Here is a 21,085-nt window from a genome sequence, read left to right as displayed (position 1 = left end):
GGCATGGCATCTAGGATATCAATTTATTTGGCCACGAGGCACACACTGAATCATGTTAAAGTTGTTTCCTGTAACGATTCAAGAAATTCCAGCAGGTCCCTTTTATCGTTTTCTGTGGCTTCGTTAGCGCAGTAGGTAGCGCGTCAGTCTCATAATCTGAAGGTCGTGAGTTCGATCCTCACACGGGGCATGGCAGCTAGGATGTAAATTTATTTGGCCACGAGGCACACACTGAATCATGTTAAAGTTGTTTCCTGTAAAGATTCAAGGAATTCCAGCAGGTCCCTTTTTATCCTTTTCTGTGGCCTCCTTAGCGCAGTAGGCAGCGCGTCAGTCTCATAATCTGAAGGTCGTGAGTTCGATCCTCACACGGGGCATGGCAGCTAGGATGTAAATTTGTTTGGCCACGAGGCACACTCTGAATCATGTTGAAGTTGTTTCCTGTAAAGATTCAAGGAATTTCATGGAATTCTAGCAGGTTACGGTACAGTTACCTGAAACGCTGCTATATGCTTTGCGTATCGATTCACATGTCCCTTTTTTCTTTTTTTGTGGCCTCGTTAGCGCAGTAGGTAGCGCCTCAGTCTCATAATCTGAAGGTCGTGAGTTCAATCCTCACAAGGGGCATGGCATCTAGGATATCAATTTATTTGGCCACGAGGCACACACTGAATCATGTTAAAGTTGTTTCCTGTAACGATTCAAGAAATTCCAGCAGGTCCCTTTTATCGTTTTCTGTGGCCTCGTTAGCGCAGTAGGTAGCGCGTCAGTCTCATAATCTGAAGGTCGTGAGTTTGATCCTCACACGGGGCATGGCAGCTAGGATTTAAATTTATTTGGCCACGAGGCACACACTGAATCATGTTAAAGTTGTTTCCTGTAAAGATTCAAGGAATTCCAGCAGGTCCCTTTTTATCCTTTTCTGTGGCCTCGTTAGCGCAGTAGGTAGCGCGTCAGTCTCATAATCTGAAGGTCGTGAGTTCGATCCTCACACGGGGCATGGCAGCTAGGATGTAAATTTGTTTGGCCACGAGGCACACTCTGAATCATGTTGAAGTTGTTTCCTGTAAAGATTCAAGGAATTTCATGGAATTCTAGCAGGTTACGGTACAGTTACCTGAAACGCTGCTATATGCTTTGCGTATCGATTCACATGTCCCTTTTTTCTTTTCGTGTGGCCTCGTTAGCGCAGTAGGTAGCGCCTCAGTCTCATAATCTGAAGGTCGTGAGTTCAATCCTCACAAGGGGCATGGCATCTAGGATATCAATTTATTTGGCCACGAGGCACACACTGAATCATGTTGAAGTTGTTTCCTGTAAAGATTCAACGAATTTCAGCAGGTCCCTTTTGCCGTTTGCTGTGGCCTCGTTAGCGCAGTAGGTAGCGCGTCAGTCTCATAATCTGAAGGTCGTGAGTTCGATCCTCACACGGGGCATGGCAGCTAGGATTTAAATTTATTTGGCCACGAGGCACACACTGAATCATGTTAAAGTTGTTTCCTGTAAAGATTCAAGGAATTCCAGCAGGTCCCTTTTTATCCTTTTCTGTGGCCTCGTTAGCGCAGTAGGTAGCGCGTCAGTCTCATAATCTGAAGGTCGTGAGTTCGATCCTCACATGGGGCATGGCAGCTAGGATGTAAATTTGTTTGGCCACGAGGCACACTCTGAATCATGTTGAAGTTGTTTCCTGTAAAGATTCAAGGAATTTCATGGAATTCTAGCAGGTTACGGTACAGTTACCTGAAACGCTGCTATATGCTTTGCGTATCGATTCACATGTCCCTTTTTTATTTTCTTGTGGCCTCGTTAGCGCAGTAGGTAGCGCGTCAGTCTCATAATCTGAAAGTCGTGAGTTCGATCCTCACACGGGGCATGGCAGCTAGGATTTAAATTTATTTGACCACGAGGCACACACTGAATCATGTTAAAGTTGTTTCTTGTAAAGATTCAAGGAATTCCAGCGGGTCCCTTTTATCCTTTTCTGTGGCCTCGTCAGCGCAGTACGTAGCGCGTCAGTCTCATAATCTGAAGGTCGTGAGTTCGATCCTCACACAGGGCTTGGCAGCTAGGATGTAAATTTATTTGGCCACAAGGCACACTCTGAATCATGTTGAAGTTGTTTCCTGTAAGGATCCGAGGAATTTCATGGAATTCCAGCAGGTTACGGTACAGTTACCTGAAACGCTGCTATATGGTTTGCGTATCGATTCACATGTCCCTTTTTTCTTTTTTTGTGGCCTCGTTAGCGCAGTAGGTAGCGCGTCAGTCTCATAATCTGAAGGTCGTGAGTTCGATCCTCACAAGGGGCATGGCAGCTCGGATGTAAATTTATTTGGCCACGAGGCACACACTGAATCATGTTGAAGTTGTTTCCCGTAAAGATTCAAAGAATTTCAGCAGGTCCCTTTTGTCATTTGCTGTGGCCTCGTTAGCGCAGTAGGTAGCGCGTCAGTCTCATAATCTGAAGGTCGTGAGTTGGATCCTCACACGGGGCATTGCAGCTAGGATGTAAATTTATTTCGCCACGAGGCACACACGGTTGAAGTTGTTTCCTGTAAAGATTCAAGGAACTTCATGGAATTCCAGCAGGTTACTGGACAGTTACCTGAAACACTGCTATATGGTTTGCGTATCGATTCACATGTCCCTTTTTTCTTTTCTTGTGGCCTTGTTAGCGCAGTAGGTAGCGCGTCAGTCTCATAATCTGAAAGTCGTGAGTTCGATCCTCACACGGGGCATGGCAGCTAGGATTTAAATTTATTTGACCACGAGGCACACACTGAATCATGTTAAAGTTGTTTCTTGTAAAGATTCAAGGAATTCCAGCAGGTCCCTTTTATCCTTTTCTGTGGCCTCGTCAGCGCAGTACGTAGCGCGTCAGTCTCATAATCTGAAGGTCGTGAGTTCGATCCTCACACAGGGCATGGCAGCTAGGATGTAAATTTATTTGGCCACGAGGCACACTCTGAATCATGTTGAAGTTGTTTTCTGTAAGGATCCGAGGAATTTCATGGAATTCCAGCAGGTTACGGTACAGTTACCTGAAACGCTGCTATATGGTTTGCGTATCGATTCACATGTCCCTTTTTTCTTTTTTTGGGGCCTCGCTAGCGCAGTAGGTAGCGCGTCAGTCTCATAATCTGAAGGTCGTGAGTTCGATCCTCACACGGGGCATGGCAGCTAGGATTTAAATTTATTTGGCCACGAGGCACACACTGAATCATGTTAAAGTTGTTTCCTGTAAAGATTCAAGGAATTTCAGCAGGTCCCTTTTGTCATTTGCTGTGGCCTCGTTAGCGCAGTAGGTAGCGCGTCAGTCTCATAATCTGAAGGTCGTGAGTTCGATCCTCACACGGGGCATGGCAGCTAGGATTTAAATTTATTTGGCCACGAGGCACACACTGAATCATGTTAAAGTTGTTTCCTGTAAAGATTCAAGGAATTCCAGCAGGTCCCTTTTTATCCTTTTCTGTGGCCTCGTTAGCGCAGTAGGTAGCGCGTCAGTCTCATAATCTGAAGGTCGTGAGTTCGATCCTCACACGGGGCATGGCAGCTAGGATGTAAATTTGTTTGGCCACGAGGCACACTCTGAATCATGTTGAAGTTGTTTCCTGTAAAGATTCAAGGAATTTCATGGAATTCTAGCAGGTTACGGTACAGTTACCTGAAACGCTGCTATATGCTTTGCGTATCGATTCACATGTCCCTTTTTTCTTTTCGTGTGGCCTCGTTAGCGCAGTAGGTAGCGCCTCAGTCTCATAATCTGAAGGTCGTGAGTTCAATCCTGACAAGGGGCATGGCATCTAGGATATCAATTTATTTGGCCACGAGGCACACACTGAATCATGTTAAAGTTGTTTCCTGTAACGATTCAAGAAATTCCAGCAGGTCCCTTTTATCATTTTCTGTGGCTTCGTTAGCGCAGTAGGTAGCGCGTCAGTCTCATAATCTGAAGGTCGTGAGTTCGATCCTCACACGGGGCATGGCAGCTAGGATGTAAATTTATTTGGCCACGAGGCACACACTGAATCATGTTAAAGTTGTTTCCTGTAAAGATTCAAGGAATTCCAGCAGGTCCCTTTTTATCCTTTTCTGTGGCCTCCTTAGCGCAGTAGGCAGCGCCTCAGTCTCATAATCTGAAGGTCGTGAGTTCAATCCTCACAAGGGGCATGGCATCTAGGATATCAATTTATTTGGCCACGAGGCACACACTGAATCATGTTAAAGTTGTTTCCTGTAACGATTCAAGAAATTCCAGCAGGTCCCTTTTATCATTTTCTGTGGCTTCGTTAGCGCAGTAGGTAGCGCGTCAGTCTCATAATCTGAAGGTCGTGAGTTCGATCCTCACACGGGGCATGGCAGCTAGGATGTAAATTTATTTGGCCACGAGGCACACACTGAATCATGTTAAAGTTGTTTCCTGTAAAGATTCAAGGAATTCCAGCAGGTCCCTTTTTATCCTTTTCTGTGGCCTCCTTAGCGCAGTAGGCAGCGCGTCAGTCTCATAATCTGAAGGTCGTGAGTTCGATCCTCACACGGGGCATTGCAGCTAGGATGTAAATTTATTTCGCCACGAGGCACACACGGTTGAAGTTGTTTCCTGTAAAGATTCAAGGAACTTCATGGAATTCCAGCAGGTTACTGGACAGTTACCTGAAACACTGCTATATGGTTTGCGTATCGATTCACATGTCCCTTTTTTCTTTTCTTGTGGCCTTGTTAGCGCAGTAGGTAGCGCGTCAGTCTCATAATCTGAAGGTCGTGAGTTCGATCCTCACACGGGGCATGGCAGCTAGGATTTAAATGTATTTGGCCACGAGGCACACACTGAATCATGTTGAAGTTGTTTCCTGTAAAGATTCAAGGAATTTCAGCAGGTCCCTTTTATACTTTTCTGTGGCCTCGTTAGCGCAGTAGGTAGCGCGTCAGTCTCATAATCTGAAGGTCGTGAGTTCGATCCTCGTTAGGCCTCATAATCTGGGCATGGCAGCTAGGATATAAATTTATTTGGCCACGAGGCACACACTGAATCATGTTAAAGTTGTTTCCTGTAAAGATTCAAGGAATTCCAGCAGGTCCCTTTTGTCCTTTTCTGTGGCCTCGTTAGCGCAGTAGGTAGCGCGTCAGTCTCATAATCTGAAGGTCGTGAGTTCGATCCTCACACGGGGCATGGCAGCTAGGATGTAAATTTGTTTGGCCACGAGGCACACTCTGAATCATGTTGAAGTTGTTTCCTGTAAAGATTCAAGGAATTTCATGGAATTCTAGCAGGTTACGGTACAGTTACCTGAAACGCTGCTATATGCTTTGCGTATCGATTCACATGTCCCTTTTTTCTTTTCGTGTGGCCTCGTTAGCGCAGTAGGTAGCGCCTCAGTCTCATAATCTGAAGGTCGTGAGTTCAATCCTCACAAGGGGCATGGCATCTAGGATATCAATTTATTTGGCCACGAGGCACACACTGAATCATGTTAAAGTTGTTTCCTGTAACGATTCAAGAAATTCCAGCAGGTCCCTTTTATCATTTTCTGTGGCTTCGTTAGCGCAGTAGGTAGCGCGTCAGTCTCATAATCTGAAGGTCGTGAGTTCGATCCTCACACGGGGCATGGCAGCTAGGATGTAAATTTATTTGGCCACGAGGCACACACTGAATCATGTTAAAGTTGTTTCCTGTAAAGATTCAAGGAATTCCAGCAGGTCCCTTTTTATCCTTTTCTGTGGCCTCCTTAGCGCAGTAGGCAGCGCGTCAGTCTCATAATCTGAAGGTTGTGAGTTCGATCCTCACACGGGGCATGGCAGCTAGGATGTAAATTTGTTTGGCCACGAGGCACACTCTGAATCATGTTGAAGTTGTTCCCTGTAAAGATTCAAGGAATTTCATGGAATTCTAGCAGGTTACGGTACAGTTACCTGAAACGCTGCTATATGCTTTGCGTATCGATTCACATGTCCCTTTTTTCTTTTCGTGTGGCCTCGTTAGCGCAGTAGGTAGCGCCTCAGTCTCATAATCTGAAGGTCGTGAGTTCAATCCTCACAAGGGGCATGGCATCTAGGATATCAATTTATTTGGCCACGAGGCACACACTGAATCATGTTGAAGTTGTTTCCTGTAAAGATTCAAAGAATTTCAGCAGGTCCCTTTTGCCGGTTGCTGTGGCCTCGTTAGCGCAGTAGGTAGCGCGTCAGTCTCATAATCTGAAGGTCGTGAGTTCGATCCTCACACGGGGCATGGCAGCTAGGATTTAAATTTATTTGGCCACGAGGCACACACTGAATCATGTTAAAGTTGTTTCTTGTAAAGATTCAAGGAATTCCAGCGGGTCCCTTTTATCCTTTTCTGTGGCCTCGTCAGCGCAGTACGTAGCGCGTCAGTCTCATAATCTGAAGGTCGTGAGTTCGATCCTCACACAGGGCTTGGCAGCTAGGATGTAAATTTATTTGGCCACGAGGCACACTCTGAATCATGTTGAAGTTGTTTCCTGTAAGGATCCGAGGAATTTCATGGAATTCCAGCAGGTTACGGTACAGTTACCTGAAACGCTGCTATATGGTTTGCGTATCGATTCACATGTCCCTTTTTTCTTTTTTTGTGGCCTCGTTAGCGCAGTAGGTAGCGCGGCAGTCTCATAATCTGAAGGTCGTGAGTTCGATCCTCACAAGGGGCATGGCAGCTCGGATGTAAATTTATTTGGCCACGAGGCACACACTGAATCATGTTGAAGTTGTTTCCCGTAAAGATTCAAAGAATTTCAGCAGGTCCCTTTTGTCATTTGCTGTGGCCTCGTTAGCGCAGTAGGTAGCGCGTCAGTCTCATAATCTGAAGGTCGTGAGTTCAATCCTCACACGGGGCATGGCAGCTGCGATGTAAACTTATTTGGCCACAAGGCGCACACTGAATCATGTTGAAGTTGTTTCCTGTGAAGATTCAAGGAATTTCAGTTACCTGAAACGCTGCTATATGGTTTGCGTATCGATTCACATGTCCCTTTTGTCCTTTCTTGTGGCCTCGTTAGCGCGGTAGGTGGCGCGTCAGTCTCATAATCTGAAGTTCGTGAGTTCGATCCTCACACGGGGCATGGCAGCTAGGATTTAAATTTATTTGACCACGAGGCACACACTGAATCATGTTAAAGTTGTTTCTTGTAAAGATTCAAGGAATTCCAGCAGGTCCCTTTTATACTTTTCTGTGGCCTCGTCAGCGCAGTACGTAGCGCGTCAGTCTCATAATCTGAAGGTCGTGAGTTCGATCCTCACACAGGGCATGGCAGCTAGGATGTAAATTTATTTGGCCACGAGGCACACTCTGAATCATGTTGAAGTTGTTTCCTGTAAGGATCCGAGGAATTTCATGGAATTCCAGCAGGTTACGGTACAGTTACCTGAAACGCTGCTATATGGTTTGCGTATCGATTCACATGTCCCTTTTTTCTTTTTTTGGGGCCTCGCTAGCGCAGTAGGTAGCGCGTCAGTCTCATAATCTGAAGGTCGTGAGTTCGATCCTCACACGGGGCATGGCAGCTAGGATTTAAATGTATTTGGCCACGAGGCACACACTGAATCATGTTAAAGTTGTTTCCTGTAAAGACTCAAGGAATTTCAGCAGGTCCCTTTTGTCATTTGCTGTGGCCTCGTTAGCGCAGTAGGTAGCGCGTCAGTCTCATAATCTGAAGGTCATGAGTTCGATCCTCACACGGGGCATTGCAGCTAGGATGTAAATTTATTTCGCCACGAGGCACACACTGAATCATGTTGAAGTTGTTTCCTGTAAAGATTCAAGGAACTTCATGGAATTCCAGCAGGTTACTGGACAGTTACCTGAAACGCTGCTATATGGTTTGCGTATCGATTCACATGGCCCTTTTTTTCTTTTCTTGTGGCCTCGTTAGCGCAGTAGGTAGCGCGTCAGTCTCATAATCTGAAAGTCGTGAGCTCGATCCTCACACGGGGCATGGCAGCTAGGATTTAAATTTATTTGACCACGAGGCACACACTGAATCATGTTAAAGTTGTTTCTTGTAAAGATTCAAGGAATTCCAGCAGGTCCCTTTTATACTTTTCTGTGGCCTCGTCAGCGCAGTACGTAGCGCGTCAGTCTCATAATCTGAAGGTCGTGAGTTCGATCCTCACACAGGGCATGGCAGCTAGGATGTAAATTTATTTGGCCACGAGGCACACTTTGAATCATGTTGAAGTTGTTTCCTGTAAGGATCCGAGGAATTTCATGGAATTCCAGCAGGTTACGGTACAGTTACCTGAAACGCTGCTATATGGTTTGCGTATCGATTCACATGTCCCTTTTTTCTTTTTTTGGGGCCTCGCTAGCGCAGTAGGTAGCGCGTCAGTCTCATAATCTGAAGGTCGTGAGTTCGATCCTCACACGGGGCATGGCAGCTAGGATTTAAATTTATTTGGCCACGAGGCACACACTGAATCATGTTAAAGTTGTTTCCTGTAAAGATTCAAGGAATTCCAGCAGGTCCCTTTTGTCCTTTGCTGTGGCCTCGTTAGCGCAGTAGGTAGCGCGTCAGTCTCATAATCTGAAGGTCGTGAGTTCGATCCTCACACGGGGCATGGCAGCTAGGATTTAAATTTATTTGGCCACGAGGCACACACTGAATCATGTTAAAGTTGTTTCCTGTAAAGATTCAAGGAATTCCAGCAGGTCCCTTTTTATCCTTTTCTGTGGCCTCGTTAGCGCAGTAGGTAGCGCGTCAGTCTCATAATCTGAAGGTCGTGAGTTCGATCCTCACACGGGGCATGGCAGCTAGGATGTAAATTTGTTTGGCCACGAGGCACACTCTGAATCATGTTGAAGTTGTTTCCTGTAAAGATTCAAGGAATTTCATGGAATTCTAGCAGGTAACGGTACAGTTACCTGAAACGCTGCTATATGCTTTGCGTATCGATTCACATGTCCCTTTTTTCTTTTCGTGTGGCCTCGTTAGCGCAGTAGGTAGCGCCTCAGTCTCATAATCTGAAGGTCGTGAGTTCAATCCTCACAAGGGGCATGGCATCTAGGATATCAACTTATTTGGCCACGAGGCACACACTGAATCATGTTAAAGTTGTTTCCTGTAACGATTCAAGAAATTCCAGCAGGTCCCTTTTATCGTTTTCTGTGGCCTCGTTAGCGCAGTAGGCAGCGCGTCAGTCTCATAATCTGAAGGTCGTGAGTTCGATCCTCACACGGGGCATGGCAGCTAGGATGTAAATTTATTTGGCCACGAGGCACACACTGAATCATGTTAAAGTTGTTTCCTGTAAAGATTCAAGGAATTCCAGCAGGTCCCTTTTTATCCTTTTCCGTGGCCTCCTTAGCGCAGTAGGCAGCGCGTCAGTCTCATAATCTGAAGGTCGTGAGTTCGATCCTCACACGGGGCATGGCAGCTAGGATGTAAATTTGTTTGGCCACGAGGCACACTCTGAATCATGTTGAAGTTGTTTCCTGTAAAGATTCAAGGAATTTCATGGAATTCTAGCAGGTTACGGTACAGTTACCTGAAACGCTGCTATATGCTTTGCGTATCGATTCACATGTCCCTTTTTTCTTTTCGTGTGGCCTCGTTAGCGCAGTAGGTAGCGCCTCAGTCTCATAATCTGAAGGTCGTGAGTTCAATCCTCACAAGGGGCATGGCATCTAGGATATCAATTTATTTGGCCACGAGGCACACACTGAATCATGTTGAAGTTGTTTCCTGTAAAGATTCAAAGAATTTCAGCAGGTCCCTTTTGCCGGTTGCTGTGGCCTCGTTAGCGCAGTAGGTAGCGCGTCAGTCTCATATTCTGAAGGTCGTGAGTTCGATCCTCACACGGGGCATGGCAGCTAGGATTTAAATTTATTTGGCCACGAGGCACACACTGAATCATGTTAAAGTTGTTTCCTGTAAAGATTCAAGGAATTCCAGCAGGTCCCTTTTTATCCTTTTCTGTGGCCTCGTTAGCGCAGTAGGTAGCGCGTCAGTCTCATAATCTGAAGGTCGTGAGTTCGATCCTCACATGGGGCATGGCAGCTAGGATGTAAATTTGTTTGGCCACGAGGCACACTCTGAATCATGTTGAAGTTGTTTCCTGTAAAGATTCAAGGAATTTCATGGAATTCTAGCCGGTTACGGTACAGTTACCTGAAACGCTGCTATATGGTTTGCGTATCGATTCACATGTCCCTTTTTTATTTTCTTGTGGCCTCGTTAGCGCAGTAGGTAGCGCGTCAGTCTCATAATCTGAAAGTCGTGAGTTCGATCCTCACACGGGGCATGGCAGCTAGGATTTAAATTTATTTGACCACGAGGCACACACTGAATCATGTTAAAGTTGTTTCTTGTAAAGATTCAAGGAATTCCAGCGGGTCCCTTTTATCCTTTTCTGTGGCCTCGTCAGCGCAGTACGTAGCGCGTCAGTCTCATAATCTGAAGGTCGTGAGTTCGATCCTCACACAGGGCTTGGCAGCTAGGATGTAAATTTATTTGGCCACGAGGCACCCTCTGAATCATGTTGAAGTTGTTTCCTGTAAGGATCCGAGGAATTTCATGGAATTCCAGCAGGTTACGGTACAGTTACCTGAAACGCTGCTATATGGTTTGCGTATCGATTCACATGTCCCTTTTTTCTTTTTTTGTGGCCTCGTTAGCGCAGTAGGTAGCGCGGCAGTCTCATAATCTGAAGGTCGTGAGTTCGATCCTCACAAGGGGCATGGCAGCTCGGATGTAAATTTATTTGGCCACGAGGCACACACTGAATCATGTTGAAGTTGTTTCCCGTAAAGATTTAAAGAATTTCAGCAGGTCCCTTTTGTCATTTGCTGTGGCCTCGTTAGCACAGTAGGTAGCGCGTCAGTCTCATAATCTGAAGGTCGTGAGTTCGATCCTCACACGGGGCATTGCAGCTAGGATGTAAATTTATTTCGCCACGAGGCACACACTGAATCATGTTGAAGTTGTTTCCTGTAAAGATTCAAGGAACTTCATGGAATTCCAGCAGGTTACTGGACAGTTACCTGAAACGCTGCTATATGGTTTGCGTATCGATTCACATGTCCCTTTTTTCTTTTCTTGTGGCCTCGTTAGCGCAGTAATTAGCGCGTCAGTCTCATAATCTGAAGGTCGTGAGTTCGATCCTCACACGGGGCATGGCAGCTAGGATTTAAATTTATTTGGCCACGAGGCACACACTGAATCATGTTAAAGTTGTTTCCTGTAAAGATTCAAGGAATTCCAGCAGGTCCCTTTTTATCCTTTTCTGTGGCCTCGTTAGCGCAGTAGGTAGCGCGTCAGTCTCATAATCTGAAGGTCGTGAGTTCGATCCTCACACGGGGCACGGCAGCTAGGATGTAAATTTGTTTGGCCACGAGGCACACTCTGAATCATGTTGAAGTTGTTTCCTGTAAAGATTCAAGGAATTTCATGGAATTCTAGCAGGTTACGGTACAGTTACCTGAAACGCTGCTATATGCTTTGCGTATCGATTCACATGTCCCTTTTTTCTTTTTTTGGGGCCTCGCTAGCGCAGTAGGTAGCGCGTCAGTCTCATAATCTGAAGGTCGAGAGTTCGATCCTCACACGGGGCATGGCAGCTAGGATTTAAATGTATTTGGCCACGAGGCACACACTGAATCATGTTAAAGTTGTTTCCTGTAAAGACTCAACGAATTTCAGCAGGTCCCTTTTGTCATTTGCTGTGGCCTCGTTAGCGCAGTAGGTAGCGCGTCAGTCTCATAATCTGAAGGTCGTGAGTTCGATCCTCACACGGGGCATGGCAGCTAGGATTTAAATTTATTTGGCCACGAGGCACACACTGAATCATGTTAAAGTTGTTTCCTGTAAAGATTCAAGGAATTCCAGCAGGTCCCTTTTTGTCCTTTTCTGTGGCCTCGTTAGCGCAGTAGGTAGCGCGTCAGTCTCATAATCTGAAGGTCGTGAGTTAGATCCTCACACGGGGCATGGCAGCTAGGATGTAAATTTGTTTGGCCACGAGGCACACTCTGAATCATGTTGAAGTTTTTTCCTGTAAAGATTCAAGGAATTTCATGGAATTCTAGCAGGTTACGGTACAGTTACCTGAAACGCTGCTATATGCTTTGCGTATCGATTCACATGTCCCTTTTTTCTTTTCGTGTGGCCTCGTTAGCGCAGTAGGTAGCGCCTCAGTCTCATAATCTGAAGGTCGTGAGTTCAATCCTCACAAGGGGCATGGCATCTAGGATATCAATTTATTTGGCCACGAGGCACACACTGAATCATGTTAAAGTTGTTTCCTGTAACGATTCAAGAAATTCCAGCAGGTCCCTTTTATCGTTTTCTGTGGCCTCGTTAGCGCAGTAGGTAGCGCGTCAGTCTCATAATCTGAAGGTCGTGAGTTCGATCCTCACACGGGGCATGGCAGCTAGGATGTAAATTTATTTGGCCACGAGGCACACACTGAATCATGTTAAAGTTGTTTCCTGTAAAGATTCAAGGAATTCCAGCAGGTCCCTTTTGTCCTTTTCTGTGGCCTCGTTAGCGCAGTAGGTAGCGCGTCAGTCTCATAATCTGAAGGTCGTGAGTTCGATCCTCACACGGGGCATGGCAGCTAGGACGTAAATTTATTTGGCCACGAGGCACACTCTGAATCATGTTAAAGTTGTTTCCTGTAAAGATTCAAGGAATTTCATGGAATTCTAGCCGGTTACGGTACAGTTACCTGAAACGCTGCTATATGGTTTGCGTATCGATTCACATGTCCCTTTTTTATTTTCTTGTGGCCTCGTTAGCGCAGTAGGTAGCGCGTCAGTCTCATAATCTGAAAGTCGTGAGTTCGATCCTCACACGGGGCATGGCAGCTAGGATGTAAATTTATTTGACCACGAGGCACACACTGAATCATGTTAAAGTTGTTTCTTGTAAAGATTCAAGGAATTCCAGCGGGTCCCTTTTATCCTTTTCTGTGGCCTCGTCAGCGCAGTACGTAGCGCGTCAGTCTCATAATCTGAAGGTCGTGAGTTCGATCCTCACACAGGGCTTGGCAGCTAGGATGTAAATTTATTTGGCCACGAGGCACACTCTGAATCATGTTGAAGTTGTTTCCTGTAAGGATCCGAGGAATTTCATGGAATTCCAGCAGGTTACGGTACAGTTACCTGAAACGCTGCTATATGGTTTGCGTATCGATTCACATGTCCCTTTTTTCTTTTTTTGTGGCCTCGTTAGCGCAGTAGGTAGCGCGGCAGTCTCATAATCTGAAGGTCGTGAGTTCGATCCTCACAAGGGGCATGGCAGCTCGGATGTAAATTTATTTGGCCACGAGGCACACACTGAATCATGTTGAAGTTGTTTCCCGTAAAGATTCAAAGAATTTCAGCAGGTCCCTTTTGTCATTTGCTGTGGCCTCGTTAGCGCAGTAGGTAGCGCGTCAGTCTCATAATCTGAAGGTCGTGAGTTCGATCCTCAAACGGGGCATGGCAGCTAGGACGTAAATTTATTTCGCCACGAGGCACACACTGAATCATGTTGAAGTTGTTTCCTGTAAAGATTCAAGGAACTTCATGGAATTCCAGCAGGTTACTGGACAGTTACCTGAAACGCTGCTATATGCTTTGCGTATCGATTCACATGTCCCTTTTTTCTTTTCTTGTGGCCTCGTTAGCGCAGTAGGTAGCGCGTCAGTCTCATAATCTGAAGGTCGTGAGTTCGATGCTCACACGGGGCATGGCAGCTAGGATTTAAATTTATTTGGCCACGAGGCACACACTGAATCATGTTAAAGTTGTTTCCTGTAAAGATTCAAGGAATTCCAGCAGGTCCCTTTTTATCCTTTTCTGTGGCCTCGTTAGCGCAGTAGGTAGCGCGTCAGTCTCATAATCTGAAGGTCGTGAGTTCGATCCTCACACGGGGCATGGCAGCTAGGATGTAAATTTGTTTGGCCACGAGGCACACTCTGAATCATGTTGAAGTTGTTTCCTGTAAAGATTCAAGGAATTTCATGGAATTCTAGCAGGTTACGGTACAGTTACCTGAAACGCTGCTATATGCTTTGCGTATCGATTCACATGTCCCTTTTTTCTTTTTTTGGGGCCTCGCTAGCGCAGTAGGTAGCGCGTCAGTCTCATAATCTGAAGGTCGAGAGTTCGATCCTCACACGGGGCATGGCAGCTAGGATTTAAATGTATTTGGCCACGAGGCACACACTGAATCATGTTAAAGTTGTTTCCTGTAAAGACTCAACGAATTTCAGCAGGTCCCTTTTGTCATTTGCTGTGGCCTCGTTAGCGCAGTAGGTAGCGCGTCAGTCTCATAATCTGAAGGTCGTGAGTTCGATCCTCACACGGGGCATGGCAGCTAGGATTTAAATTTATTTGGCCACGAGGCACACACTGAATCATGTTAAAGTTGTTTCCTGTAAAGATTCAAGGAATTCCAGCAGGTCCCTTTTTGTCCTTTTCTGTGGCCTCGTTAGCGCAGTAGGTAGCGCGTCAGTCTCATAATCTGAAGGTCGTGAGTTAGATCCTCACACGGGGCATGGCAGCTAGGATGTAAATTTGTTTGGCCACGAGGCACACTCTGAATCATGTTGAAGTTTTTTCCTGTAAAGATTCAAGGAATTTCATGGAATTCTAGCAGGTTACGGTACAGTTACCTGAAACGCTGCTATATGCTTTGCGTATCGATTCACATGTCCCTTTTTTCTTTTCGTGTGGCCTCGTTAGCGCAGTAGGTAGCGCCTCAGTCTCATAATCTGAAGGTCGTGAGTTCAATCCTCACAAGGGGCATGGCATCTAGGATATCAATTTATTTGGCCACGAGGCACACACTGAATCATGTTAAAGTTGTTTCCTGTAACGATTCAAGAAATTCCAGCAGGTCCCTTTTATCGTTTTCTGTGGCCTCGTTAGCGCAGTAGGCAGCGCGTCAGTCTCATAATCTGAAGGTCGTGAGTTCGATCCTCACACGGGGCATGGCAGCTAGGATGTAAATTTATTTGGCCACGAGGCACACACTGAATCATGTTAAAGTTGTTTCCTGTAAAGATTCAAGGAATTCCAGCAGGTCCCTTTTGTCCTTTTCTGTGGCCTCGTTAGCGCAGTACGTAGCGCGTCAGTCTCATAATCTGAAGGTCGTGAGTTCGATCCTCACACAGGGCATGGCAGGTAGGATGTAAATTTATTTGGCCACGAGGCACACTCTGAATCATGTTGAAGTTGTTTCCTGTAAAGATTCAAGGAATTTCATGGAATTCTAGCCGGTTACGGTACAGTTACCTGAAACGCTGCTATATGGTTTGCGTATCGATTCACATGTCCCTTTTTTATTTTCTTGTGGCCTCGTTAGCGCAGTAGGTAGCGCGTCAGTCTCATAATCTGAAAGTCGTGAGTTCGATCCTCACACGGGGCATGGCAGCTAGGATGTAAATTTATTTGACCACGAGGCACACACTGAATCATGTTAAAGTTGTTTCTTGTAAAGATTCAAGGAATTCCAGCGGGTCCCTTTTATCCTTTTCTGTGGCCTCGTCAGCGCAGTACGTAGCGCGTCAGTCTCATAATCTGAAGGTCGTGAGTTCGATCCTCACACAGGGCTTGGCAGCTAGGATGTAAATTTATTTGGCCACGAGGCACACTCTGAATCATGTTGAAGTTGTTTCCTGTAAGGATCCGAGGAATTTCATGGAATTCCAGCAGGTTACGGTACAGTTACCTGAAACGCTGCTATATGGTTTGCGTATCGATTCACATGTCCCTTTTTTCTTTTTTTGTGGCCTCGTTAGCGCAGTAGGTAGCGCGGCAGTCTCATAATCTGAAGGTCGTGAGTTCGATCCTCACAAGGGGCATGGCAGCTCGGATGTAAATTTATTTGGCCACGAGGCACACACTGAATCATGTTGAAGTTGTTTCCCGTAAAGATTCAAAGAATTTCAGCAGGTCCCTTTTGTCATTTGCTGTGGCCTCGTTAGCGCAGTAGGTAGCGCGTCAGTCTCATAATCTGAAGGTCGTGAGTTCGATCCTCACACGGGGCATGGCAGCTAGGACGTAAATTTATTTCGCCACGAGGCACACACTGAATCATGTTGAAGTTGTTTCCTGTAAAGATTCAAGGAACTTCATGGAATTCCAGCAGGTTACTGGACAGTTACCTGAAACGCTGCTATATGCTTTGCGTATCGATTCACATGTCCCTTTTTTCTTTTCTTGTGGCCTCGTTAGCGCAGTAGGTAGCGCGTCAGTCTCATAATCTGAAGGTCGTGAGTTCGATGCTCACACGGGGCATGGCAGCTAGGATTTAAATTTATTTGGCCACGAGGCACACACTGAATCATGTTAAAGTTGTTTCCTGTAAAGATTCAAGGAATTCCAGCAGGTCCCTTTTTATCCTTTTCTGTGGCCTCGTTAGCGCAGTAGGTAGCGCGTCAGTCTCATAATCTGAAGGTCGTGAGTTCGATCCTCACACGGGGCATGGCAGCTAGGATGTAAATTTGTTTGGCCACGAGGCACACTCTGAATCATGTTGAAGTTGTTTCCTGTAAAGATTCAAGGAATTTCATGGAATTCTAGCAGGTTACGGTACAGTTACCTGAAACGCTGCTATATGCTTTGCGTATCGATTCACATGTCCCTTTTTTCTTTTCGTGTGGCCTCGTTAGCGCAGTAGGTAGCGCCTCAGTCTCATAATCTGAAGGTCGTGAGTTCAATCCTCACAAGGGGCATGGCATCTAGGATATCAATTTATTTGGCCACGAGGCACACACTGAATCATGTTAAAGTTGTTTCCTGTAACGATTCAAGAAATTCCAGCAGGTCCCTTTTATCGTTTTCTGTGGCCTCGTTAGCGCAGTAGGTAGCGCGTCAGTCTCATAATCTGAAGGTCGTGAGTTCGATCCTCACACGGGGCTTGGCAGCTAGGATGTAAATTTATTTGGCCACGAGGCACACACTGAATCATGTTAAAGTTGTTTCCTGTAAAGATTCAAGGAATTCCAGCAGGTCCCTTTTTATCCTTTTCCGTGGCCTCCTTAGCGCAGTAGGCAGCGCGTCAGTCTCATAATCTGAAGGTCGTGAGTTCGATCCTCACACAGGGCATGGCAGCTAGGATGTAAATTTATTTGGCCACGAGGCACACTCTGAATCATGTTGAAGTTGTTTCCTGTAAAGACTCAAGGAATTTCAGCAGGTCCCTTTTGCCATTTGCTGTGGCCTCGTTAGCGCAGTAGGTAGCGCGTCAGTCTCATAATCTGAAGGTCGTGAGTTCGATCCTCACACGGGGCATGGCAGCTAGGATTTAAATTTATTTGGCCACGAGGCACACACTGAATCATGTTAAAGTTGTTTCCTGTAAAGATTCAAGGAATTCCAGCAGGTCTCTTTTTATCCTTTTCTGTGGCCTCGTTAGCGCAGTAGGTAGCGCGTCAGTCTCATAATCTGAAGGTCGTGAGTTCGATCCTCACACGGGGCATGGCAGCTAGGATGTAAATTTGCTTGGCCACGAGGCACACTCTGAATCATGTTGAAGTTGTTTCCTGTAAAGATTCAAGGAATTTCATGGAATTCTAGCAGGTTACGGTACAGTTACCTGAAACGCTGCTATATGCTTTGCGTATCGATTCACATGTCCCTTTTTTCTTTTCGTGTGGCCTCGTTAGCGCAGTAGGTAGCGCCTCAGTCTCATAATCTGAAGGTCGTGAGTTCAATCCTCACAAGGGGCATGGCATCTAGGATATCAATTTATTTGGCCACGAGGCACACACTGAATCATGTTAAAGTTGTTTCCTGTAAAGATTCAAGAAATTCCAGCAGGTCCCTTTTGTCCTTTTCTGTGGCCTCGTTAGCGCAGTAGGTAGCGCGTCAGTCTCATAATCTGAAGGTCGTGAGTTCGATCCTCACACGGGGCATGGCAGCTAGGATGTAAATTTATTTGGCCACGAGGCACACACTGAATCATGTTAAAGTTGTTTCCTGTAAAGATTCAAGGATTTCCAGCAGGTCCCTTTTTATCCTTTTCTGTGGCCTCCTTAGCGCAGTAGGCAGCGCGTCAGTCTCATAATCTGAAGGTCGTGAGTTCGATCCTCACACGGGGCATGGCAGCTAGGATGTAAATTTGTTTGGCCACGAGGCACACTCTGAATCATGTTGAAGTTGTTTCCTGTAAAGATTCAAGGAATTTCATGGAATTCTAGCAGGTTACGGTACAGTTACCTGAAACGCTGCTATATGCTTTGCGTATCGATTCACATGTCCCTTTTTTCTTTTCGTGTGGCCTCGTTAGCGCAGTAGGTAGCGCCTCAGTCTCATAATCTGAAGGTCGTGAGTTCGATCCTCACATGGGGCATGGCAGCTAGGATGTAAACTTGTTTGGCCACGAGGCACACTCTGAATCATGTTGAAGTTGTTTCCTGTAAAGATTCAAGGAATTTCATGGAATTCTAGCAGGTTACGGTACATTTACCTGAAACGCTGCTATATGGTTTGCGTATCGATTCACATGTCCCTTTTTTCTTTTCTTGTGGTCTCGTTAGCGCAGTAGGTAGCGCGTCAGTCTCATAATCTGAAGGTCGTGAGTTCGATCCTCACACGCGGCATGGCAGCTAGGATTTAAATTTATTTGACCACGAGGCACACACTGAATCATGTTAAAGTTGTTTCTTGTAAAGATTCAAGGAATTCCAGCAGGTCCCTTTTATCCTTTTCTGTGGCCTCGTCAGCGCAGTACGTAGCGCGTCAGTCTCATAATCTGAAGGTCGTGAGTTCGATCCTCACACAGGGCATGGCAGCTAGGATGTAAATTTATTTGGCCACGAGGCACACTCTGAATCATGTTGAAGTTGTTTCCTGTAAGGATCCGAGGAATTTCATGGAATTCCAGCAGGTTACGGTACAGTTACCTGAAACGCTGCTATATGGTTTGCGTATCGATTCACATGTCCCTTTTTTCTTTTTTTGTGGCCTCGTTAGCGCAGTAGGTAGCGCGTCAGTCTCATAATCTGAAGGTCGTGAGTTCGATCCTCACACGGGGCATGGCAGCTAGGATTTAAATTTATTTGGCCACGAGGCACACACTGAATCATGTTAAAGTTGTTTCCTGTAAAGATTCAAGGAATTCCAGCAGGTCCCTTTTTATCCTTTTCTGTGGCCTCGTTAGCGCAGTAGGTAGCGCGTCAGTCTCATAATCTGAAGGTCGTGAGTTCGATCCTCACACGGGGCTTGGCAGCTAGGATGTAAATTTATTTGGCCACGAGGCACACACTGAATCATGTTAAAGTTGTTTCCTGTAAAGATTCAAGGAATTCCAGCAGGTCCCTTTTTATCCTTTTCCGTGGCCTCCTTAGCGCAGTAGGCAGCGCGTCAGTCTCATAATCTGAAGGTCGTGAGTTCGATCCTCACACAGGGCATGGCAGCTAGGATGTAAATTTATTTGGCCACGAGGCACACTCTGAATCATGTTGAAGTTGTTTCCTGTAAAGACTCAAGGAATTTCAGCAGGTCCCTTTTGCCATTTGCTGTGGCCTCGTTAGCGCAGTAGGTAGCGCGTCAGTCTCATAATCTGAAGGTCGTGAGTTCGATCCTCACACGGGGCATGGCAGCTAGGATTTAAATTTATTTGGCCACGAGGCACACACTGAATCATGTTAAAGTTGTTTCCTGTAAAGATTCAAGGAATTCCAGCAGGTCTCTTTTTATCCTTTTCTGTGGCCTCGTTAGCGCAGTAGGTAGCGCGTCAGTCTCATAATCTGAAGGTCGTGAGTTCGATCCTCACACGGGGCATGGCAGCTAGGATGTAAATTTGCTTGGCCACGAGGCACACTCTGAATCATGTTGAAGTTGTTTCCTGTAAAGATTCAAGGAATTTCATGGAATTCTAGCAGGTTACGGTACAGTTACCTGAAACGCTGCTATATGCTTTGCGTATCGATTCACATGTCCCTTTTTTCTTTTCGTGTGGCCTCGTTAGCGCAGTAGGTAGCGCGTCAGTCTCATAATCTGAAGGTCGTGAGTTCAATTCTCACACGGGGCATGGCATCTAGGATATAAATTTATTTGGCCACGAGGCACACACTGAATCATGTTAAAGTTGTTTCCTGTAAAGATTCAAGGAATTCCAGCAGGTCCCTTTTGTCCTTTTCTGTGGCCTCGTTAGCGCAGTAGGTAGCGCGTCAGTCTCATAATCTGAAGGTCGTGAGTTCGATCCTCACACGGGGCATGGCAGCTAGGATGTAAATTTATTTGGCCACGAGGCACACACTGAATCATGTTAAAGTTGTTTCCTGTAAAGATTCAAGGATTTCCAGCAGGTCCCTTTTTATCCTTTTCTGTGGCCTCCTTAGCGCAGTAGGCAGCGCGTCAGTCTCATAATCTGAAGGTCGTGAGTTCGATCCTCACACGGGGCATGGCAGCTAGGATGTAAATTTGTTTGGCCACGAGGCACACTCTGAATCATGTTGAAGTTGTTTCCTGTAAAGATTCAAGGAATTTCATGGAATTCTAGCAGGTTACGGTACAGTTACCTGAAACGCTGCTATATGCTTTGCGTATCGATTCACATGTCCCTTTTTTCTTTTCGTGTGGCCTCGTTAGCGCAGTAGGTAGCGCCTCAGTCTCATAATCTGAAGGTCGTGAGTTCAATCCTCACAAGGGGCATGGCATCTAGGATTTAAATTTATTTGGCCACGAGGCACACTCTGAATCATGTTGAAGTTGTTTCCTGTAAAGATTCAAGGAATTTCATGGAATTCTAGCAGCTTACGGTACAGTTACCTGAAACGCTGCTATATGCTTTGCGTATCGATTCACATGTCCCTTTTTTCTTTTCGTGTGGCCTCGTTAGCGCAGTAGGTAGCGCCTCAGTCTCATAATCTGAAGGTCGTGAGTTCAATCCTCACAAGGGGCATGGCATCTAGGATATCAATTTATTTGGCCACGAGGCACACACTGAATCATGTTAAAGTTGTTTCCTGTAACGATTCAAGAAATTCCAGCAGGTCCCTTTTATCGTTTTCTGTGGCCTCGTTAGCGCAGTAGGTAGCGCGTCAGTCTCATAATCTGAAGGTCGTGAGTTCGATCCTCACACGGGGCATGGCAGCTAGGATTTAAATTTATTTGGCCACGAGGCACACACTGAATCATGTT

The 21,085-nt window shown here is 45.9% G+C and overlaps 1 protein-coding gene and 67 non-coding genes across 68 annotated transcripts in view; all 68 read left to right on the top strand.

Moving 5' to 3' along the window:
* The window catches only part of LOC128532123 (uncharacterized), a 75,825-nt gene that overhangs the window by 7,097 nt on the left and 47,643 nt on the right, over positions 1-21,085 (top strand). The window lies entirely within an intron of this gene.
* On the top strand, positions 118-190 carry trnam-cau (transfer RNA methionine (anticodon CAU)). Its single transcript has one exon. It is a non-coding gene; the product is annotated as a tRNA-Met (tRNA).
* Positions 305-377, top strand: trnam-cau (transfer RNA methionine (anticodon CAU)). The gene has a single exon. It is a non-coding gene; the product is annotated as a tRNA-Met (tRNA).
* trnam-cau (transfer RNA methionine (anticodon CAU)) lies at positions 741-813 on the top strand. The gene has a single exon. It is a non-coding gene; the product is annotated as a tRNA-Met (tRNA).
* Positions 928-1,000, top strand: trnam-cau (transfer RNA methionine (anticodon CAU)). The gene has a single exon. It is a non-coding gene; the product is annotated as a tRNA-Met (tRNA).
* On the top strand, positions 1,364-1,436 carry trnam-cau (transfer RNA methionine (anticodon CAU)). Its single transcript has one exon. It is a non-coding gene; the product is annotated as a tRNA-Met (tRNA).
* Positions 1,551-1,623, top strand: trnam-cau (transfer RNA methionine (anticodon CAU)). The gene has a single exon. It is a non-coding gene; the product is annotated as a tRNA-Met (tRNA).
* On the top strand, positions 1,801-1,873 carry trnam-cau (transfer RNA methionine (anticodon CAU)). The gene has a single exon. It is a non-coding gene; the product is annotated as a tRNA-Met (tRNA).
* On the top strand, positions 2,237-2,309 carry trnam-cau (transfer RNA methionine (anticodon CAU)). The gene has a single exon. It is a non-coding gene; the product is annotated as a tRNA-Met (tRNA).
* On the top strand, positions 2,423-2,495 carry trnam-cau (transfer RNA methionine (anticodon CAU)). Its single transcript has one exon. It is a non-coding gene; the product is annotated as a tRNA-Met (tRNA).
* On the top strand, positions 2,666-2,738 carry trnam-cau (transfer RNA methionine (anticodon CAU)). Its single transcript has one exon. It is a non-coding gene; the product is annotated as a tRNA-Met (tRNA).
* trnam-cau (transfer RNA methionine (anticodon CAU)) lies at positions 3,102-3,174 on the top strand. Its single transcript has one exon. It is a non-coding gene; the product is annotated as a tRNA-Met (tRNA).
* trnam-cau (transfer RNA methionine (anticodon CAU)) lies at positions 3,288-3,360 on the top strand. The gene has a single exon. It is a non-coding gene; the product is annotated as a tRNA-Met (tRNA).
* On the top strand, positions 3,475-3,547 carry trnam-cau (transfer RNA methionine (anticodon CAU)). Its single transcript has one exon. It is a non-coding gene; the product is annotated as a tRNA-Met (tRNA).
* Positions 3,911-3,983, top strand: trnam-cau (transfer RNA methionine (anticodon CAU)). Its single transcript has one exon. It is a non-coding gene; the product is annotated as a tRNA-Met (tRNA).
* trnam-cau (transfer RNA methionine (anticodon CAU)) lies at positions 4,284-4,356 on the top strand. Its single transcript has one exon. It is a non-coding gene; the product is annotated as a tRNA-Met (tRNA).
* On the top strand, positions 4,471-4,543 carry trnam-cau (transfer RNA methionine (anticodon CAU)). The gene has a single exon. It is a non-coding gene; the product is annotated as a tRNA-Met (tRNA).
* trnam-cau (transfer RNA methionine (anticodon CAU)) lies at positions 4,714-4,786 on the top strand. Its single transcript has one exon. It is a non-coding gene; the product is annotated as a tRNA-Met (tRNA).
* Positions 5,098-5,170, top strand: trnam-cau (transfer RNA methionine (anticodon CAU)). Its single transcript has one exon. It is a non-coding gene; the product is annotated as a tRNA-Met (tRNA).
* Positions 5,534-5,606, top strand: trnam-cau (transfer RNA methionine (anticodon CAU)). The gene has a single exon. It is a non-coding gene; the product is annotated as a tRNA-Met (tRNA).
* On the top strand, positions 6,157-6,229 carry trnam-cau (transfer RNA methionine (anticodon CAU)). The gene has a single exon. It is a non-coding gene; the product is annotated as a tRNA-Met (tRNA).
* On the top strand, positions 6,779-6,851 carry trnam-cau (transfer RNA methionine (anticodon CAU)). The gene has a single exon. It is a non-coding gene; the product is annotated as a tRNA-Met (tRNA).
* trnam-cau (transfer RNA methionine (anticodon CAU)) lies at positions 7,440-7,512 on the top strand. The gene has a single exon. It is a non-coding gene; the product is annotated as a tRNA-Met (tRNA).
* trnam-cau (transfer RNA methionine (anticodon CAU)) lies at positions 7,626-7,698 on the top strand. The gene has a single exon. It is a non-coding gene; the product is annotated as a tRNA-Met (tRNA).
* Positions 7,877-7,949, top strand: trnam-cau (transfer RNA methionine (anticodon CAU)). Its single transcript has one exon. It is a non-coding gene; the product is annotated as a tRNA-Met (tRNA).
* On the top strand, positions 8,313-8,385 carry trnam-cau (transfer RNA methionine (anticodon CAU)). The gene has a single exon. It is a non-coding gene; the product is annotated as a tRNA-Met (tRNA).
* On the top strand, positions 8,499-8,571 carry trnam-cau (transfer RNA methionine (anticodon CAU)). Its single transcript has one exon. It is a non-coding gene; the product is annotated as a tRNA-Met (tRNA).
* On the top strand, positions 8,686-8,758 carry trnam-cau (transfer RNA methionine (anticodon CAU)). The gene has a single exon. It is a non-coding gene; the product is annotated as a tRNA-Met (tRNA).
* Positions 9,122-9,194, top strand: trnam-cau (transfer RNA methionine (anticodon CAU)). The gene has a single exon. It is a non-coding gene; the product is annotated as a tRNA-Met (tRNA).
* Positions 9,309-9,381, top strand: trnam-cau (transfer RNA methionine (anticodon CAU)). Its single transcript has one exon. It is a non-coding gene; the product is annotated as a tRNA-Met (tRNA).
* Positions 9,745-9,817, top strand: trnam-cau (transfer RNA methionine (anticodon CAU)). Its single transcript has one exon. It is a non-coding gene; the product is annotated as a tRNA-Met (tRNA).
* trnam-cau (transfer RNA methionine (anticodon CAU)) lies at positions 9,932-10,004 on the top strand. Its single transcript has one exon. It is a non-coding gene; the product is annotated as a tRNA-Met (tRNA).
* On the top strand, positions 10,182-10,254 carry trnam-cau (transfer RNA methionine (anticodon CAU)). The gene has a single exon. It is a non-coding gene; the product is annotated as a tRNA-Met (tRNA).
* Positions 10,804-10,876, top strand: trnam-cau (transfer RNA methionine (anticodon CAU)). The gene has a single exon. It is a non-coding gene; the product is annotated as a tRNA-Met (tRNA).
* trnam-cau (transfer RNA methionine (anticodon CAU)) lies at positions 11,054-11,126 on the top strand. Its single transcript has one exon. It is a non-coding gene; the product is annotated as a tRNA-Met (tRNA).
* Positions 11,241-11,313, top strand: trnam-cau (transfer RNA methionine (anticodon CAU)). Its single transcript has one exon. It is a non-coding gene; the product is annotated as a tRNA-Met (tRNA).
* On the top strand, positions 11,491-11,563 carry trnam-cau (transfer RNA methionine (anticodon CAU)). The gene has a single exon. It is a non-coding gene; the product is annotated as a tRNA-Met (tRNA).
* On the top strand, positions 11,677-11,749 carry trnam-cau (transfer RNA methionine (anticodon CAU)). Its single transcript has one exon. It is a non-coding gene; the product is annotated as a tRNA-Met (tRNA).
* trnam-cau (transfer RNA methionine (anticodon CAU)) lies at positions 11,864-11,936 on the top strand. The gene has a single exon. It is a non-coding gene; the product is annotated as a tRNA-Met (tRNA).
* On the top strand, positions 12,300-12,372 carry trnam-cau (transfer RNA methionine (anticodon CAU)). The gene has a single exon. It is a non-coding gene; the product is annotated as a tRNA-Met (tRNA).
* trnam-cau (transfer RNA methionine (anticodon CAU)) lies at positions 12,486-12,558 on the top strand. The gene has a single exon. It is a non-coding gene; the product is annotated as a tRNA-Met (tRNA).
* On the top strand, positions 12,736-12,808 carry trnam-cau (transfer RNA methionine (anticodon CAU)). Its single transcript has one exon. It is a non-coding gene; the product is annotated as a tRNA-Met (tRNA).
* Positions 13,358-13,430, top strand: trnam-cau (transfer RNA methionine (anticodon CAU)). The gene has a single exon. It is a non-coding gene; the product is annotated as a tRNA-Met (tRNA).
* On the top strand, positions 13,608-13,680 carry trnam-cau (transfer RNA methionine (anticodon CAU)). Its single transcript has one exon. It is a non-coding gene; the product is annotated as a tRNA-Met (tRNA).
* trnam-cau (transfer RNA methionine (anticodon CAU)) lies at positions 13,795-13,867 on the top strand. Its single transcript has one exon. It is a non-coding gene; the product is annotated as a tRNA-Met (tRNA).
* On the top strand, positions 14,045-14,117 carry trnam-cau (transfer RNA methionine (anticodon CAU)). The gene has a single exon. It is a non-coding gene; the product is annotated as a tRNA-Met (tRNA).
* Positions 14,231-14,303, top strand: trnam-cau (transfer RNA methionine (anticodon CAU)). Its single transcript has one exon. It is a non-coding gene; the product is annotated as a tRNA-Met (tRNA).
* Positions 14,418-14,490, top strand: trnam-cau (transfer RNA methionine (anticodon CAU)). The gene has a single exon. It is a non-coding gene; the product is annotated as a tRNA-Met (tRNA).
* trnam-cau (transfer RNA methionine (anticodon CAU)) lies at positions 14,854-14,926 on the top strand. The gene has a single exon. It is a non-coding gene; the product is annotated as a tRNA-Met (tRNA).
* On the top strand, positions 15,290-15,362 carry trnam-cau (transfer RNA methionine (anticodon CAU)). The gene has a single exon. It is a non-coding gene; the product is annotated as a tRNA-Met (tRNA).
* On the top strand, positions 15,912-15,984 carry trnam-cau (transfer RNA methionine (anticodon CAU)). Its single transcript has one exon. It is a non-coding gene; the product is annotated as a tRNA-Met (tRNA).
* On the top strand, positions 16,162-16,234 carry trnam-cau (transfer RNA methionine (anticodon CAU)). Its single transcript has one exon. It is a non-coding gene; the product is annotated as a tRNA-Met (tRNA).
* On the top strand, positions 16,349-16,421 carry trnam-cau (transfer RNA methionine (anticodon CAU)). The gene has a single exon. It is a non-coding gene; the product is annotated as a tRNA-Met (tRNA).
* Positions 16,785-16,857, top strand: trnam-cau (transfer RNA methionine (anticodon CAU)). Its single transcript has one exon. It is a non-coding gene; the product is annotated as a tRNA-Met (tRNA).
* Positions 17,158-17,230, top strand: trnam-cau (transfer RNA methionine (anticodon CAU)). Its single transcript has one exon. It is a non-coding gene; the product is annotated as a tRNA-Met (tRNA).
* On the top strand, positions 17,345-17,417 carry trnam-cau (transfer RNA methionine (anticodon CAU)). The gene has a single exon. It is a non-coding gene; the product is annotated as a tRNA-Met (tRNA).
* Positions 17,781-17,853, top strand: trnam-cau (transfer RNA methionine (anticodon CAU)). The gene has a single exon. It is a non-coding gene; the product is annotated as a tRNA-Met (tRNA).
* On the top strand, positions 17,968-18,040 carry trnam-cau (transfer RNA methionine (anticodon CAU)). The gene has a single exon. It is a non-coding gene; the product is annotated as a tRNA-Met (tRNA).
* Positions 18,218-18,290, top strand: trnam-cau (transfer RNA methionine (anticodon CAU)). Its single transcript has one exon. It is a non-coding gene; the product is annotated as a tRNA-Met (tRNA).
* Positions 18,468-18,540, top strand: trnam-cau (transfer RNA methionine (anticodon CAU)). Its single transcript has one exon. It is a non-coding gene; the product is annotated as a tRNA-Met (tRNA).
* trnam-cau (transfer RNA methionine (anticodon CAU)) lies at positions 18,904-18,976 on the top strand. Its single transcript has one exon. It is a non-coding gene; the product is annotated as a tRNA-Met (tRNA).
* On the top strand, positions 19,091-19,163 carry trnam-cau (transfer RNA methionine (anticodon CAU)). The gene has a single exon. It is a non-coding gene; the product is annotated as a tRNA-Met (tRNA).
* trnam-cau (transfer RNA methionine (anticodon CAU)) lies at positions 19,464-19,536 on the top strand. Its single transcript has one exon. It is a non-coding gene; the product is annotated as a tRNA-Met (tRNA).
* Positions 19,651-19,723, top strand: trnam-cau (transfer RNA methionine (anticodon CAU)). Its single transcript has one exon. It is a non-coding gene; the product is annotated as a tRNA-Met (tRNA).
* On the top strand, positions 19,901-19,973 carry trnam-cau (transfer RNA methionine (anticodon CAU)). The gene has a single exon. It is a non-coding gene; the product is annotated as a tRNA-Met (tRNA).
* Positions 20,087-20,159, top strand: trnam-cau (transfer RNA methionine (anticodon CAU)). The gene has a single exon. It is a non-coding gene; the product is annotated as a tRNA-Met (tRNA).
* trnam-cau (transfer RNA methionine (anticodon CAU)) lies at positions 20,274-20,346 on the top strand. Its single transcript has one exon. It is a non-coding gene; the product is annotated as a tRNA-Met (tRNA).
* Positions 20,960-21,032, top strand: trnam-cau (transfer RNA methionine (anticodon CAU)). The gene has a single exon. It is a non-coding gene; the product is annotated as a tRNA-Met (tRNA).

The sequence above is a fragment of the Clarias gariepinus genome, chromosome 10 (genome assembly GCF_024256425.1).
Source record: "Clarias gariepinus isolate MV-2021 ecotype Netherlands chromosome 10, CGAR_prim_01v2, whole genome shotgun sequence".
NCBI lineage: Eukaryota > Metazoa > Chordata > Actinopteri > Siluriformes > Clariidae > Clarias > Clarias gariepinus.
Note: the sequence above shows the minus strand (reverse complement) of the source record. Positions and strands in the feature narration are given on the sequence as shown.